This window comes from Lactuca saligna, chromosome 8 (genome assembly GCF_052625555.1).
Source record: "Lactuca saligna cultivar CGN05327 chromosome 8, ASM5262555v1, whole genome shotgun sequence".
Taxonomy (NCBI): domain Eukaryota; kingdom Viridiplantae; phylum Streptophyta; class Magnoliopsida; order Asterales; family Asteraceae; genus Lactuca; species Lactuca saligna.
In genome coordinates, this window is record NC_136424.1 from 138,211,477 (window position 1) to 138,228,433 (window position 16,957).

The window sequence follows — 16,957 nt, forward strand, 5'->3', positions numbered from 1 at the left end:
TTTCTGAAGCATTTTATGCTCAAAATGAAAATGTTGCATGGTGGGTTGATTTGGGAGCAACAAGTCATGTTTGCAAAGATCTAAATTGGTTCAAGGACTTTCAACCAATTGATGATGGGTCTGTTGTGAAAATGGGAAATGTTGCAACTGAACCAATCAAGGGCATAGGATCTGTTTTACTTACTTTTACTTCTGGGAAATGTTTGTGTTTGAACAATGTTTTATATGTTCCAGGGATTCGTAAGAATCTCGTGTCTGAAATTGTATTAAATAATTGTGGTTACAAACAAGTGTTAGAAAGTGACAAGTATATCTTGTCAAGACATGGTTCTTTTATGGGATTTGGCTATATATGTGATGTAATGATTAGGCTTAATATTAATTATCCTTCTAGTGATAATTCTGTTTGCATGGTTTCTAGTAGTACTAGCAATAATTTTCATAAATCTGAATTATGGCATGCTAGACTAGGACACATTAATTACAAGAGATTAAAAGACAAGTCTAAAATGAGTTTAATTCCTGTTTTTGATATGCAAAATAATGAAAAATGTAAAACATGCATGCTATCTAAAATCACTAGACAACCTTTCAAAGATGTTGTTAGCTCTTATACATAGTGATTTATGTGATTTCCATGCAACACCTTCCCTTGGAAACAAGAAGTATGTTGTTACTTTTATTGATGATGCATCTAGATATTATTATATCTATTTGCTACATTCTAAGGATGAAGCACTTGATAAATTTAAAATTTATAAACAACAATTTGAGCTTCATAAAAATGAATTAATAAAAGTATTGCGTACTGATAGAGGTGGTGAGTATTATGATCCACTTTATTTTGAATCAACTGGAATAATACATCAAACCACAGCTCCATATACACCACAACAAAATGGTGTAACTGAAAGGAAGAATAGGACTTTGAAAGAAATGGTTAATTCCGTGTTGTCGTATTCTGGTTTAAGTGAAGGGTTTTGGGGTGAGGTAATGTTAACAGCATGTTACATCTTGAATTGAACTCCTAATAAAAGGAGTAAGAATACTCCTTATGAAATTTGGTGTTAAAAGGTACCAGATTTGAGTTATCTAAAAGTTTGGGGTTGTAGAGCAGTTGTAAGGCTCACTGAACCTAGAAGGAAAACGTTTGGTGAGAGAGGTATAGATTGTATCTTTATTGGATATCCTGAGCATTCTAAAGCATATAGATTCTATGTTTTAGAATCTAATGAATCTGTGTCTGTAAACATAGTGATAGAGTTAAGAGATGCTATTTTTGATGAAGAAAGATTTACATCTATACCTAGACCAAGGGACATGATTCATCAATTTTCCAACAAAAGTGCTACTCAAGCTGAAGATATTTCTGGTGGTGCAAGTTTTGTACTCGAACCTAGGAAAAACACCAAAGCTAGAAAAGCTAAGTCTTTTGGATCTGATTTTCACCTATATTTAGTTGAAGGAACAAGGAATGCGACTGTTTCTCAACATCAATATTGTATTCATATTGAAGAGGATCCAAAGACTTTCAGTGAAGCTATGGATTCTAGGGATGTACATTTTTGGAAAGAGGCAATTCATGATGAGATTGATTCTATCATGCATAACAATACTTAGGTATTGGTTGATTTACCTCGTGGTTGCAAGGCATTAGGATGTAAATGGATCCTCAAAAGAAAAATGAAGGTGGATGGCACAATAGATAAGTATAAAGTTAGATTGGTTATCCAAGGCTTTAGACAAAAGGAAGGCATTGATTTCGTGTCGCCTCTTGGTGGTTTCCGGTGGTGTCTAACATTTGGTGTTTTCCGGTAGTGTTTGGTGTTTTCGAGTGACGTCTAGTGTTTTAATACATGGAGTTTATATATGATTTTTTTTCTTCTTCAATTCAAACTTTATTCGACTAGGCTGCCACTTGGTTTCAAAATATTTTTTTTCTTCATAATTCTAATTAATATTTATATAATATTATAAGTTTTTCTATTTAAGTTACAAAAAGTTGATTAAACTAGAAGGTTGCAAGTAGAAAAAACTTTATGTGACATCCATACCTTCATCGAAATATTTACAAAAAGATTGATATTCAGGCATTCCAAATTTACAACCATAAATCACATGTGCAACTTGAAGGGTATAAAAGCCATACAAGCTATCTTCATGTAACTCATTTTGTCATTTTACTAATCATCATGTATCTGGAAAAAAACATGGAAATTGGAGTAGACTATATCGTAATGGAATATAAAATACACAAGAAAAAAACAAGGCCGCCTAGCGATTAATCAGACACCAAGCGAATGGTGCGTGTGATTTAAGGTGATTTGTGTGATTGGTCCCTAAAAACTTTTTGTTAACTCTTACTGTCTCTAAAACTTTATTTTCTTGCGTATATTTGATCTTTATTAACTTAAATTGACCACTTTACCCTTATAATTTTATTTTTAAAATTATTTTTTATTTAATTTTTGTTTAGAAAATTATTTAATAAAAAAATCCATGTGGGCCCACCACCAAAACCTACTCCCTTTAGACTGACTACCTTCATTAGCAACCAACCCAACCCAAATATTTATTAAAAAATTATTTTATCTATCTTCCACATAGACAACGTAACTGACCATGAACTTTTATTCACATTAGCAACCCAACCCAATCCTCTATTTTATTGTTAAAAAATTAACAAAAAATATATCAACATTATACTCATTTTGTAGAGAATTTTATTTTATGTTTTTTATTATATTTTATTTAATTCAAAAAGTAATATCACGTCAATTTTTTTTATCAAATAAATGAGATATAAAAAAGAAAACGAAGAGAGAAAGATGGTGAACTATGGTGAGCTAGGTTGTGGGGGCAATCTGCTCACTCAATTTCTATTCTTTTTAATTTACTTTTTTTTAATTTTTTGGGTGGCCCATAGTGAGCTGCTCACCAATGGGGATGGTCTTACGTCTTTCAACCTTCTTCATTGTCGGCTGCATCCATGCTACCTCCTCCTTCGCCACTGTGACTTGCATCCCATCTTTTATCCCTCGTTCATCTTCAACATTGAGCTGCATCTCCTTCCTTCCTTTCCTTTCTACTGCCTCTCTATTTCTTGCTCAGATGTGACAGGCGAAGCATTACCGACGGAATCCACCATTACCGGATCATCAAATGCCCTTAAACCCCAAACTGTAGATCATTCCTAAAGCCACCATTGTGAAATCAAAACCATGCATCGTGCTTTCTGGTGGTTGTGACGCTGAAAAGATCCATCGGCTCATTACCGTCGGCTAATGAAAGTCTACCCACCACCGTCATTGCTTCAGTCCTCGTCCACCTTCATCGGATCCTAAATCCCTTTACCGTTAGCGTGCATCATGAGAAAGAAAAAGAAAATGAGATAAGAAAGACTAGAGGCGGCTAGGGTTCGGTGGTTTGAGCGCTGTTGCATCATGAGAAAGAAATGAGAATTAGATATGAAAGTCAGATCCAAGGAGGTCACCGTCATCTGGTCCAGCTTCTCTCCACTCCCCTTTTTTTCTTGTCTCTCATCTATTAACGAAATAAATGTTGAAAATATTTTTTTTGGGATTTTTTTTGGATTTGATGGCTTAAGGTGTGCAATCTAGAACATTAAGTTCATCAATTGGGTTGTAATTTAGAATCTGTGTGTTATTTTATGATTTCTATTTCATCTTATTTTCTTTTATTTTGAGATTTCAGCTTCATCAAATATTGGTTTTAGTTTTGTGTTTTTTTTTCATAAAGTTGACAGTAGTTATAAGCTTGGTTATGGATCTTTCCAGAAACACCAAGGAGGTGGGCAAGCGGGATGGCGTCGTTTTGGTCGGTGAAGGAGGATAAAAATGAAATACAGTTATGGATGGTTCGCTAGAGAAACAAAATTTGTGGGTTATTTACCAGAGAAGAAGAGGGTGGAGGGTGGAGGTTGAGGTGGGTAGAGTAGGAATGTGGTGGTGGGACCCATCAAATTTTAATACTTAATTGACACCTTTTTTAACATTTAATTAATAATTTTTATTTAATCGAAAATTTAAAAAATATAAAAGAAATCAGTAGGGGTAAATCCATTTTTTAACATAGGATAAGGACCAAGCATGCAACAAAAATATAAAATAGGGATCGTCCGAGTTAAAAAATTTTGTTAGGGACAAAACACGCAGATTACCCTAAACTATAGGGATCATCCGTGTTATTTACCCTTTACTTGATGCATATCGTAAATGAAACAAACGATTATCATAACTTACTCAATCTATATCCTAAATGAAATAAACGATTTTCTTAATTTTCGTAAGGAATATCCTAAATAAACACAAACAGTTTTCGTAATTTATTCGATGCGTATCCTAAATTAAAAATTACTGAGAACGGTCCCTGTGGTTTGCAAAATTTTCTTTTTCGGTCCCTATGTTTTCGTCTGCACTCGAACCGTCCATGGGTTTTTGTTTTGTTTTGTTTTTCATCCCCTCGCAGAGATGAAAATACCAGATTGTCCTTTGACTTTATCTTTTCTAATTTTTTTATTATCTATTTATTATTAATGAATATAAAAGATTAAATAAACTTAAAACGGAAACCATTCAAAACCCTACACCGCACACTTCTCATGTACTTCTCTCTCATTTTAATCCACCACCACTTTCGAAACCCTCCCACCGGAAGCTTCATCAGACCAATAATTAACAATCAGCACTGCTACCATTGTTGTCTCTTACCTTTCCAAAAACACCTCTTGGGTTTTTTCCGGTAGTGTTTGGTGTTTTCCGGCAGGGTAGTGTTTGGTGTTTTCCGGAAGAGTATGGTAGTTACCATCGCAGATGAACTGAAATGAGAGAGAAGGGCATGAGGGTGTAGGGTTTTGGGTGGTCCAATTTCAAATTTATTTAATAATAAACTAATAATATAAAAATGAAAATATAAATATAAAGGACAATATAGTCTTTTTTTAGCGCTATGAGGGATGAAAAACACAATAAAACTAAAACTTAGGGACCTTCCAAGTGCAAAAGAAAACATAGGAACCAAATGTGAAATTTTAGCAAACGACAAGGAGCATTTCAGTAAATTGTTCTCTCCATTCGCACTCTATCAAAGTATCACCTATAAATATAAGCATCTCATATCATCTTAACGTATTCACGTCATAGTTGCCTCGTCGGAATTTCGAGAAGAAGGATCTTATCGAATCAGAAGCCAACCTCCGTTCACAATTCCTTGAAGTTCTCCGTAGTCGCCGTTCTCCTGTAGGCAAGTTGCTTTCATAGATTTGGTCAATTTTTATGTTTATTTGTTGCGAATACTTGGGCTCATATCATACTCTCCTATACTCTTATACAACCCTGTGAGTTCTTTGCCTAAAATAATTAAGCAATATAGAAAAAGGAGTAGTTTTGGGACAGATATTGCTGCTAGACTGCTAGTAGCAGCAGATTTCTTTTGAGCTAATTAAGATAGTGGCTATGGAGATCACAGATAATTGTGTGTGTTTTATGTATCTAGATTTGTTTATAAATATCGACAACTTCCTCAATCTTGTAACAGTAGTATAAGGTTAGTTGCTTTCATTATAAAATAACTCATTGGATTGTCCAAAGTCAAAGTGCAAAACTTGTCTGAATACATGTAGTTTCTATTGTAACACCCTGTTTCTTTGTTTTCCATAAATTGTTCTCTAGAGAAAATAATTGAGAAGGAAAAACTGAGTTGTGTATATTTGTAAAAAGATATGGCTTAACTGGAAAAGCCTCATTTCCGTAACCTTTTCAATCAAGCTTTTCTCTTGCATCAACTCAACAAAAAAAAAGATAAAACATAACTATCTTACCAGATTAAGTCATGACCCCATTAGGTAACAAAGAAACAACACCAAACTTTGTTCGTTATCTCTCATTGTCTTGTTAGGAGAGGAATTAAGTTTAACTTTTCAATAACTACTGTTATCACTCTTGTTTATCAATAATTTCATTGAAATATGACTTCATCTCTTTATTTGTCAAAATGTGGATTCATAATGTATTTCTAATATAGTTTTATTTTCCTGTTCCACTTCAGACACTACCTGCAAAATGCGTGGTGGAACCCTTATATCAGGGAACACCTTGTGACTATGAGGTGGACATTACTTGGCATATACTTTACTTTTCTGTTAATCATTGTTAGAAGTTATCTTAATTGAACACTATCAGGAAATAAATCTGTCCTCAAAGCACCCATCCATAACTTCAACGAAGAAAACTTCTACCTAATCACTAAGGTAACTTTCACCCCCTTTTTTTCTCATTGAATGCTAATCGGATAAAGTTAATATGACATTTGAAAGATATCTGATCAGAAAAATAATTACATACATGGAACTATGATAGTATGGAAGGATTGAAGGAAAAAATAAACGAAAAGAAATTTGTAAATGCTAGGAATTAAATTAGACCTTTTCTATAAAGTCAATCTTTCTGCATTAAGTTAAAAATAAAACTCATATTGGATGAGCCTTCTTTCCTTGACTTTCTCTGTTAAGTCGTTCTTTTTATACCAATTCAACAAGAAACATATATATATATATATATATATATATATATATATATATATATGTATGTATATGTATATGTATGTATGTATGTACTTCTCTCTGTTTAAAGATTTCCTATGAGCACCTTTATGAAGAAACTAACATGTGATTCTTTTATTCCTGATGTTAACATGATGAAACTAATTATTTTATTCAAATTAGGAAGGAGAGCAAGGGCAACTGCCTGTGCTGATTTTGAGCAAGAAAGAAAGCACACATTCGAAAAGACCAGCTGTTGTTTTTCTACATAGCTCACATACATGTAAAGAGTGGGTACGCCCTTTACTTGAGGTATAATATAAAATTACAAGGGTAGATTGGTCATTTTTTCATTTAACAAACGACTTTGATCTAATGATTTCTTCCTTTGAATTCAGGATTATGCTTCACGTGGATATATTGCAGTTTCCATTGATTCTCGTTACCATGGAGAACGTGCCAAAACCCCCACCGCCTATGAAGATGTGAGCATTGAAACCTGTATTTATTTTTATTTTCTTTATGCCAAAAAGAATAGGGATAAATGCAAGAAAATAATAAAAAGCAACATACTTTCATATATTTGTTTATTATAGAATCCTACTTTGAAAAAAATCTATCCAGTTATAGCAATGTGATTCATATGGAAACCAATTTTTCCATGCTATGTATAGTTGAGTAGTTTTTGATGAGTACAATTGAGAATATACTAATTATCTTTCATGATCTCAAACCATAAATATATATTCAATTTTATATATTCTGTTTATGTATTCTGGATCCAGGCTCTGGTTTCATCATGGAAAAAAGGTGATACAATGCCATTTATATATGACACGATTATACTTCTTAACTCTTGAATTTTTCAAATGACATTATAACCTTTTAATGCCCAAATATTTAACATTTATTATGTTTTAGGTGTGGGACCTTTTAATGTTGGCAGATTATCTAACCGCAAGAGAAGACATAGACAATTCCAAGATAGGAATCCTTGGGATGTCACTTGGAGGTTGAATTTTAATATTTTATTAAACACAACATCTATCAAAAAGAAGTGTGTGTGTGTGTATATATATATATATATATATTAATTATGAGTTATCATGCCTTTAATTCCACAACTCAATTATTCATGTGTGAATTTGTGATGTAGGAATGCATGCATGGTTTGCTGCTTTTGCTGATACACGTTATTCAGTGGTTGTCCCTATAATTTCTGTTCAGGTATTGTTTCTTTTTGACTTAATGAGCTTAATTAAACACTTAATTCAACCTAATCACTTCATATGGATGTGTAGAGCTTTCGGTGGGCCTTAGATAATGATCAATGGCATGCTCGTGTGCACAGTATTAAGTCTGTGTTTGAAGGTAACTAAGACACTACTTTACAAAAGAAATATAAAATCTATATTTTTAATATGTTATCACTTATGTTTTTAATAAAACATGTAAGTTAAGTTATATAGGGGTGTTTTTTTACTTAATGCAGAAAAAACGACTTTGAGTTGTAAATTTTTCAAAATTTCCCTCATTTATTTCGTCAAATATATTAAAAAAATTGTTTAAAATTCTCTTCATATATATATATATATATATATATATATATATATATATATATATATATATATATATATAATTATGGTTTTTAGAATCTTACAGCTATAGTTAGCACATTCACTTTTTCTAAATTGTAATTATTTTTTGCATGATTTTGTGATGTTAGTTTTATATTCTTTTTCTTTAGAAGCAAGGATTGATTTAGGGAAGGATACCATTGACAAAGAGGTTGTAGAAAAGGTAAGTTTCATAAAGATTGATAAAATGTGTTGCAGACGCGCATCGAATTAGTGTCTCACTTTCGATGTTGTGCTACTTTTATGACCAGGTTTGGAACATCTGAGTTTGACTCAGATCATACAGTACCAGTTTTTGCAGTACGCCCTTTGTTGATTATAAACGGTGAAATGACCAATCTACCCATTCTTCTTGATCCAATATATATATATATATATATATATATATATATATATATATATATATATATATATATATATATATATATATATATATATATATATATATATATATATATATTCTGATGAAATAATAATATGGATAAAACTATCAGGTGAAGTCGATCCCCGTTGCCCACTAGAAGGTCTTGATGCTACCATATCAACAACACAAAAGGCTTTCGACGCCCATTCTTTGACTCATTTCAAGGTATTGACTTTTGACTTTTTGGTCTTGACCAATGTTTCTTGATTTTTCTAAATGGGCAAATTGCACGGAATAACAACGTACTTTACTAACAAAGAATATTAGTATGTTGATATTATAGGTAAAAAATAGAGTAGATTGTCTATATTGGTAAACAACAGTAAACAATAATGTTATATGATGTAATATTGTGTTGTATATGATGTAATTATGTGTTTTATTACGAATGAAATTTAGGTGATAGTCGAACCAGGAATTGGACATGAAGTGACGTTATCAATGCTTAAAGAAGCGAGTGATTGGTTTGACAGGTTTCTCAAACCGTAGAAATTTCTCATGCATGTGTATGTATGATACCTTTAGGCCCTGTTTTTAAGCTCTGATGAATATTGTTCTACATCTAAACAACATGTGTATATCACATAAATAAAGCTTTGGCATTGTTATTTGTATTAAACACATGAAAAAACCTTCCAATAAATAAAACTTATTCCATACTGGATTATGTATTTTTTTTATTATAAAGGTGAGGGTAATTTAAGTATGTGTCTCAAGATTTGTGTTGTAAATTTGAAAGACATAGTTGTTGGTTATTCGTAAGTGGCAAACATTCTAAAAACTATACTTTGTGATTTGTCATTTAGAAGTTATATCCTTATAAGTGTGATTTATCATCTGAGCTTGCTCAAAAGCAGAAAACTTAGGACAAAACAAAGCTCTGTTTCTAAACATCATGGTGATCTCAGTGACTGACTCCGTCCCCTTCCTCAAATATAAATACTCATGGGCTAGTCTCTCCTTCTCAACCGATGGAACATATCTCGTGTGGAACATCTCAGATAACTACTCCCATGAAATAGTAGCCCTCTGCTCCAAAGTATATGAGCTAGTAACCATACTTCCGCACATACCCGTACTTATCTCAAAAGATCATCACAATGACCCTATCAGCACACAATAGAATACGCATACATCCTATTCTCACTCCCTAGAGAAAGGCTAGAAATTCCTCAACTGGTCGGATGCTTACAGATAACCCACCCATGAAACTTCCAACACCCCTGCATCACTCGTGTGTGCTAATCATACATAACACTAGATTCTATATACAGTCGGATACCTGATTCTACACTAAGCCCTTCATCAAACAAGAACAAGAAATAAAGCTAAACCAAACATTCTCATGCTATAGAGTCTTATTTATGTACAACTATGATGCATACACTAAGCAACTACAATGACGATGTCAATTCCATACTAGAAAGAATCCTAAGCTTTCAAGAATCAATTATCAGGCAATTCTATCATGCAATACCTGTTGGTGATTTGTTGTCATCAATATTATTGAAGTGTAATGGGATTACTTTTGTTGATCAAAGGTGATCTTGATAAATATTAAACAAGTAAGGAAGGTGTGGAGTACACACTTGTTTAAGTTTGATAAATACCGGGGGGGGGGGGGGGGCAGCGCCCCTAGGAGTGGGGTCCAAGGGGCAGAGCCCCTGCCAGGTCAGTGCGGAAATTTTTTATAAAGGTATGTTGCTATATAAAAAATGCATCAGAAAATCGTATTTTCAGAGATTTGACCATCGTTTGACCCTTATCCAAACTTCCGTTTTATGTCAGTTTTTACAGTTTATGACAGTTTGAAACTGTCATATGACAGTTTTAGACAAAGATCATAAATTCGGTTTTTGGTCTAATTTTCTGGTACAGACGAAATCATCATCAAAGCATTCTAAATTCGTGTCTCTCTGAGTCTTATCCGATTTATGAATATTGGGAGTACCTCCCAAATGCTTTAATTTGAAAGTGTTTTACACAATTCTCAAAATTCCAAGCCTTACTATACCCCAATTTCTAACAAAGATTAAAGCATTTCTGTGATCATGACAAGTGGTGATTCTATGAAGGAAATGACTAGTAAATTTGAAAAATTGAACAAGTTTGAAGGGCAAGATTTTCAAAGATGGCAGAAGAAAATGAAGTTTCTCCTTACCACTCTGAAAGTGGTGTATGTTCTGAGTACACCCACGCCAGTCTTACCAGAATCTGTTGAAGATGAACCTTTGGAGGCAACACCAAGAAGATCAAAGTGGGAAAATGATGATTACATATGCCGTGGTCATATTCTCAATGGTACGTCTGACTCTCTTTTTGATATCTATCAAAATTTCGAATCTGCAAAAGAACTATGGGATTCTCTTGAATCCAAGTATATGGCTGAAGATGCTTATAGCAAGAAGTTTCTTGTAAGTAACTTTATGGGTTACAAGATGATTGACTCCAGGCCTATTATGGAACAATACCATGAAATGGTAAGGATCCTGGGACAGTTTGCTCAACACAATCTAAAAATGGATGAAGCCATTGTTGTGGCTGTGATCAATGACAAACTGCCCCCTTCCTGGAAGAATTTTAAAATCAATCTGAAACATAACGAAGAGGATTTGACTTTGACTCAACTTGGAAGCCATTTACGGATTGAAGAGTCCTTAAGGACTCAAGAACTTGATAACAATCCCAAAGGCAAGAACCAAGTTGGTTTCTCTTCTGTGAACATGGTGGATGGAGAAGGATCAAAGAATCAAAAGAAGTCTAATGGAAAAAGGAAGTTTAAAGGAAAGGATGACAAGTATTCCAAAAAGAAGGCTAAAGTGATGTATTGGAATTGTAACAAACCGGGTCACTTCAAGAAAGATTGTCATTTGCGTAAAGTGAACAAGGATGGTGCAGGACCAGGTGGATCCAAGGATCCAGAAAAGCGACAAGGTCAAAATTCTTTTTTCTGTAGATTTTTAACTATATTCAGAATTACATTTCTGTGATTTCTGAAGCATTTTATAAACAACAAGTTGAGCTTCATAAAAATGAATTAATAAAAGTATTGCGTACTGATAGAGGTGGTGACTATTATGATCCACTTTATTTTGAATCAACTGGAATAATACATCAAACCACAACTCCATATACACCACAACAAAATGGTGTATCTGAAAGGAATAATAGGACTTTGAAAGAAATGGTTAATTCCATGTTGTCGTATTCTAGTTTAAGTGAAGGGTTTTGGGGTGAGGCAATGTTAACTGCATGTTACATCTTGAATAGAACTCCAAATAAAAGGAGTAAGAATACTCCTTATGAACTTTGGTGTAAAAAGGTACCAGATTTGAGTTATCTCAAAGTTTGGGGTTGTAGAGCAGTTGTAAGGCTCACTGCACCTAAAAGGAAAATGTTGGGTGAGAGAGGTATAAATTGTATCTTTATTGGATATCTTGAGCATTCCAATGCATATAGATTGTATGTTTTAGAATCTAATGACTCTGTATCCGTAAACACAGTGATAGAGTCAAGAGATGCTATTTTTGATGAAGAAAGATTTACATCTATACCTAGACCAAGGGATATGATTCATCAATTTTCCAACAAAAGTCCTACTCAAGCTGAAGATGTTTCTGGTGGTGCAAGTTTTGTACTCGAACCTAGGAAAAACACCAGAGCTAGAAAAGCTAAGTCTTTTGGATCTGATTTTCACCTATATTTAGTTGAAGGAACAAGGAATGCGACTGTCTCTCAACATCAATATTGTTTTAATATTGAAGAGGATCCAAAGACTTTCAGTAATGCTATGGCTTCTAGGGATGTACATTTCTGGAAAGAGGCAATTCATGATGAGATTGATTCTATCATGCATAACAATACTTGGATATTGGCTGATTTACCTCCTGGTTGCAAGACATTAGGATGTAAATGGATCCTCAAAAGAAAAATGAAGGTGGATGGCACAATAGATAAGTATAAAGCCAGATTGGTTATCCAAGGCATTAGACAAAAGGAAGGCATTGATTTCTTAGATACTTATGCTCCTGTTGCCAAAATTTCTATATTAGATTATTATTAGCTCTTGCAGCTATACATAATATTGTCATTTACAAAATGGATGTGAAAACTGCATTCTTGAATGATGACTTGGATGAGGAAATATACATGAAACAACCTGAAGGGTTTGTGATGCCTGGAAATGAACACAAAGTGTGCAAGTTGAAGAAATCATTATATGGTTTGATACAAGCACCAAAACAATGGCATTAAAAGTTTGATGATGTTGTGTTGTCTAATGGTTTGGCATTAAACCAAGCTGACAAGTGTGTATATAGTAAATTTGATACTTCTGGTAAAGGAATCATGATTTGCTTATACGTAGATGATATGTTGATTTTTGGTACCAATTTAGAAGAAGTTGATAAAACCAAGAAATTCTTATCATCTAGTTTTGATATTAAAGACATGGGGGAGGCTGAAGTAATTCTTGGTATAAGAATTAGAAAAGGAAACAATAGGATTTCAATTTCTCAATCTCATTATATTGAGAAGATATTGAAAAAGTTTAACTTTGAGAATTGTTCTCCGGTTAGCACTCCTATAGATCCTATTCTTAAGCTTCTACCTAATAAAGGATCTCTAGTGTCTCAACTAGAATACTCAAGGGCTATTGGTTGTCTAATGTATGCCATGATTAGTACTAGGCCAGATATAGCATATGCTATAGGAAGGCTTAGTAGATATACCAGTAATCCTACTTCACATCATTGGCAAGTCGTGAGTAGAGTATTCAAATACTTAAAAGGGACCATGAATTATGGTTTAACTTATAGTGGATATCCTTCTATTTTAGAAGGTTATTCAGATGCCAACTGGATTAACAACTTAGAGGATCACTCCTCTACTAGTGGTTGGGTGTTTCTTCTTGGAGGAGGTGCCATTTCTTGGGTGTCTAAGAAACAGACTACAGACTTGTATTAACCATGGAGTCTGAATTTTTTGCTTTGTCTGCTGCTGGTAAAGAAGCTAAGTGGCTAAGGAATTTGATTTATGAAATTCCATTACGGCCCAAACTGATATCTACCATTTCTATCAGATGTGATAGTGCGGTAACCTTGGCTAAGGCTTATAGTCAAGTATACAATGGAAAGTCTAGACATTTAGGTGTTAGACATAGCATGATTCGTGAGCTCATCATGACTGGTGTGATATCTGTGGAGTTTGTAAGAACTCAGTTGAATTTAGCCGATCATCTATCTAACCAAAGGGTTAGTAAGAGATCTTGTGCACAAGGCGGCTATAGGGATGGGTTTAAATTCCACTTAAAATATTTTATATTGAGATACCCAATTCCCATCTAATGTGATATTAGATATTGAATTCAATGTGGAAACCCTGATATTTGAATATTGGAACACATTATTATCATCATCCCAAGGTATGTGTTTAGTACTGAAAGTAAACGAGGTTGAATTTATATTGTTAATAGTTCTTTTGAAAAATTGCATTTGCAGGTGCAAGAATAAAAGGACTACCTATATAAGCATGATGTTTAGCTGCTTCAAGAAGTTAGGACTTGGCTTTGATATGCTTACTGAAGGATGGGACACAAGCTAGTAAAATATAGTGTCAAGTTAGAACTTATGAGAATGTAAACTGTTGTGTGTATTATCTTCATGTATTCACTATGGATAGAAAGGGTTCAATCCTTACTGACACCCTGATATTCGAATATTTGGATTGTGTAATATACAAGGGTGAAATTCAATCGTCACGATATTTCATTTATGCATCAGTTTGTTGGTGTTATGTTTCATTTTAAATTAATCATGATTACACTTAAATTAAGGAGGTTTGTTGGTGATTTGTTGTCATCAATATTATTTAAGTGTAATGGGATTACTTTTGTTGACCAAAGGTGATCTTGATAAATATTAAACAAGTAAGGAAGGTGTGGAGTACACACATGTTTAAGGTTGATCAAGTTTTCAAAGTACACTGTCATTTAGGGGCGAAGCCCCTAAACGAACGGGGTCCGGGGGCAGCGCCCCTGAGAGCGGGGTCCAAGGGGCGGCAACCCCTGGCGGTGTCCATGGGGTAGATCCCCTACCAGGTCAGCGCGAAAATTTTTTATATAGGGTTTGATGCTATATAAAAAATGCATCAGAAAATCGTATTTTCAGAGAATTGACCATTGTTTGACCCTTATCCAAACTTCCGTTTTATGTCAGTTTTTATAGTTTATGATAGTTTGAAACTGTCATATGACAGTTTTCTGACAAAGATCATAAATTCGGTTTTTGGTCTCATTTTCTGGTATAGATGAAATCATCATCAAAGCATTCTAAATTCTTGTCTCTCTGGGTCTTATACGATTAAAGAATATTGGGAGTAATACCCAAATGCTTTAATCTGAAAGTGTTTTACACAATTTTAAGAATTCCAAGCCTTACTATACCCCAATTTCTAACAATACCTGAAGATCCCTAGCCTACCACTAGTATGTTGTTTTAACATAAACATAATATCAATAATAGTGTGGGTAACTTGGTGTATACTTGTTGGATTAGGCGTCTAAGCCCATAACTATAATTGTTATGTACTTGACCCGATTGTATCATGGTCCTTTTGCGTTGTCTTCACCATAGTAATATGATAGGATAAGTTTTGGTGGTTAATTAATAATTTATTAATATATTATAAGAATAATTTGAGAAATAATATTATTTAATTAGTATTGATTAGAAATTAATTTGGAAATACTTTAGTGATCAAAAGAAAATGATTAAAATAGCGAGGATTTCTTATGTAAATCAGTAATAGTTGTAGTTTGGGATAATGGATCTTATTGGTATAGGATGGACGAAAATCTATGGGGAGCCCATAGAGGTTTCTTCCAAGGCTTGCTATATAGGGGTCCATATGTTGCTTAGGGCCTAAGCAAGGGAAATTAGGGTTTCCAGCTAGAAAGCCTTAGCAGCTCAGCTATATAAGTAACCCTTAGGTTACAGTTTTCGGTTATGCATTCTTAGAGAACCATTTGGCCGAAAATTGTGAAGCTCCACAACCTTTCTCCTTCTTCCTCATTGGTAGTGGTGTTTTTGACGCCATTAGAGGTTCAAGAATTGAGGCACTAAGCTCTTGAAGGTCAAGATCAAGCAATCAACAAGAAATGTATTCTTCCAACTCTTATTTATTCATTGAACCTGAAAATATGTATGCTAGATTAGGGTTTTTCTTTGGAAAATTATTATGCATGTATAACTTGAGAAAAACCTAGATCCAAAGCAATCAGGGTTCCATGTGCACCATGAATATTGTAATGCTCATAACCCATTAATACTTTCTTTCTTCGGATGATTGTACACATCACATCCTTCCTTATTTACTTTTGAAAACAATTTTGAAAAATCAGTTTAAAACTTTTGTTGCTCCCTAGCTTGAGTCTGGATTCACATAAATGTTCATCCAATTCTCTAAAACCAAGACTCCGATACCAGCTTGTAAGACTCCAAATATCACAAAAAATTTAAAATTTTCATAACCAACCATGAATCAATATTGTTTACAAGAAAGTCATTCTTACAAAAAAATTATTTCAAATCAGAGTTTTCCTAAGACCCGGTGACATAAAACAGGAAGTTGTGTACGATCACGCATTTGCCTTCCCACGGTCCTCAGAAGTACCTGAAACGATAAATTAAAACTCTAACCAAAAGCTTAGTGAGTTCCCCCAAAGTAACAACACACCACATAACAAACAAGCATACAAATATGAGCAAGCAACCTAACTGGACCGCCTTGCAGGGCCTACAACCTATCTGAACCTATCTACGAGCCTTCGACATGACTGGACCGCTTCATAAGGCCTACAACCTATCCCGACCTCTCCACAGGCCGCCGACCTGAATGGGCCGCCTCACAGGGCCTCAACCCAACACAACATGTCGACATATCCAACAAATAAACATAAATAGTGAGTTAGCAAATAAAGATAATCATACAAATCTACTGAATAGATACAAACTATCATATGATTATCCTGACCAACATAAATAATCTAATGGGCGTACATTGGTGCCTACGACCCATGGGTACAGTGAGGAAATTCAACTCTCAGTCTAAATGCAAGCTGAATAAATCTCAGTCCCCAGAATCGGCTCAAGGATCACCTAACCAAAACCAAGGACGTAATCTCAATTAATCATCTCAAAATACCTAAAATACCCTCAGGTCAACTTGGTAAAAACTCTGGTAAAATATCAAGGTCAACGAGTCAACTCGGTCCACTCAGCTGAGTACATGGGGCATACTCAACTCCTATGCTGAGCATACTCAAGCTTTGACTGCAGT

At 34.1% G+C, this 16,957-nt stretch overlaps 1 pseudogene across 1 annotated transcript; it reads left to right on the forward strand.

The window, feature by feature from the left end:
• Nucleotides 1–3,823: 3,823 nt before the first annotated feature.
• Nucleotides 3,824–9,307, forward strand: LOC145010131 (uncharacterized; annotated as a pseudogene). Its single transcript, XR_013663865.1, has 12 exons — nucleotides 3,824–3,877; nucleotides 5,163–5,262; nucleotides 6,201–6,268; nucleotides 6,743–6,871; nucleotides 6,958–7,044; nucleotides 7,481–7,571; nucleotides 7,716–7,786; nucleotides 7,861–7,930; nucleotides 8,307–8,359; nucleotides 8,448–8,521; nucleotides 8,691–8,785; nucleotides 9,020–9,307. The product of XR_013663865.1 is annotated as an uncharacterized LOC145010131 (transcript).
• The last annotated feature ends 7,650 nt before the right edge of the window (nucleotides 9,308–16,957 follow it).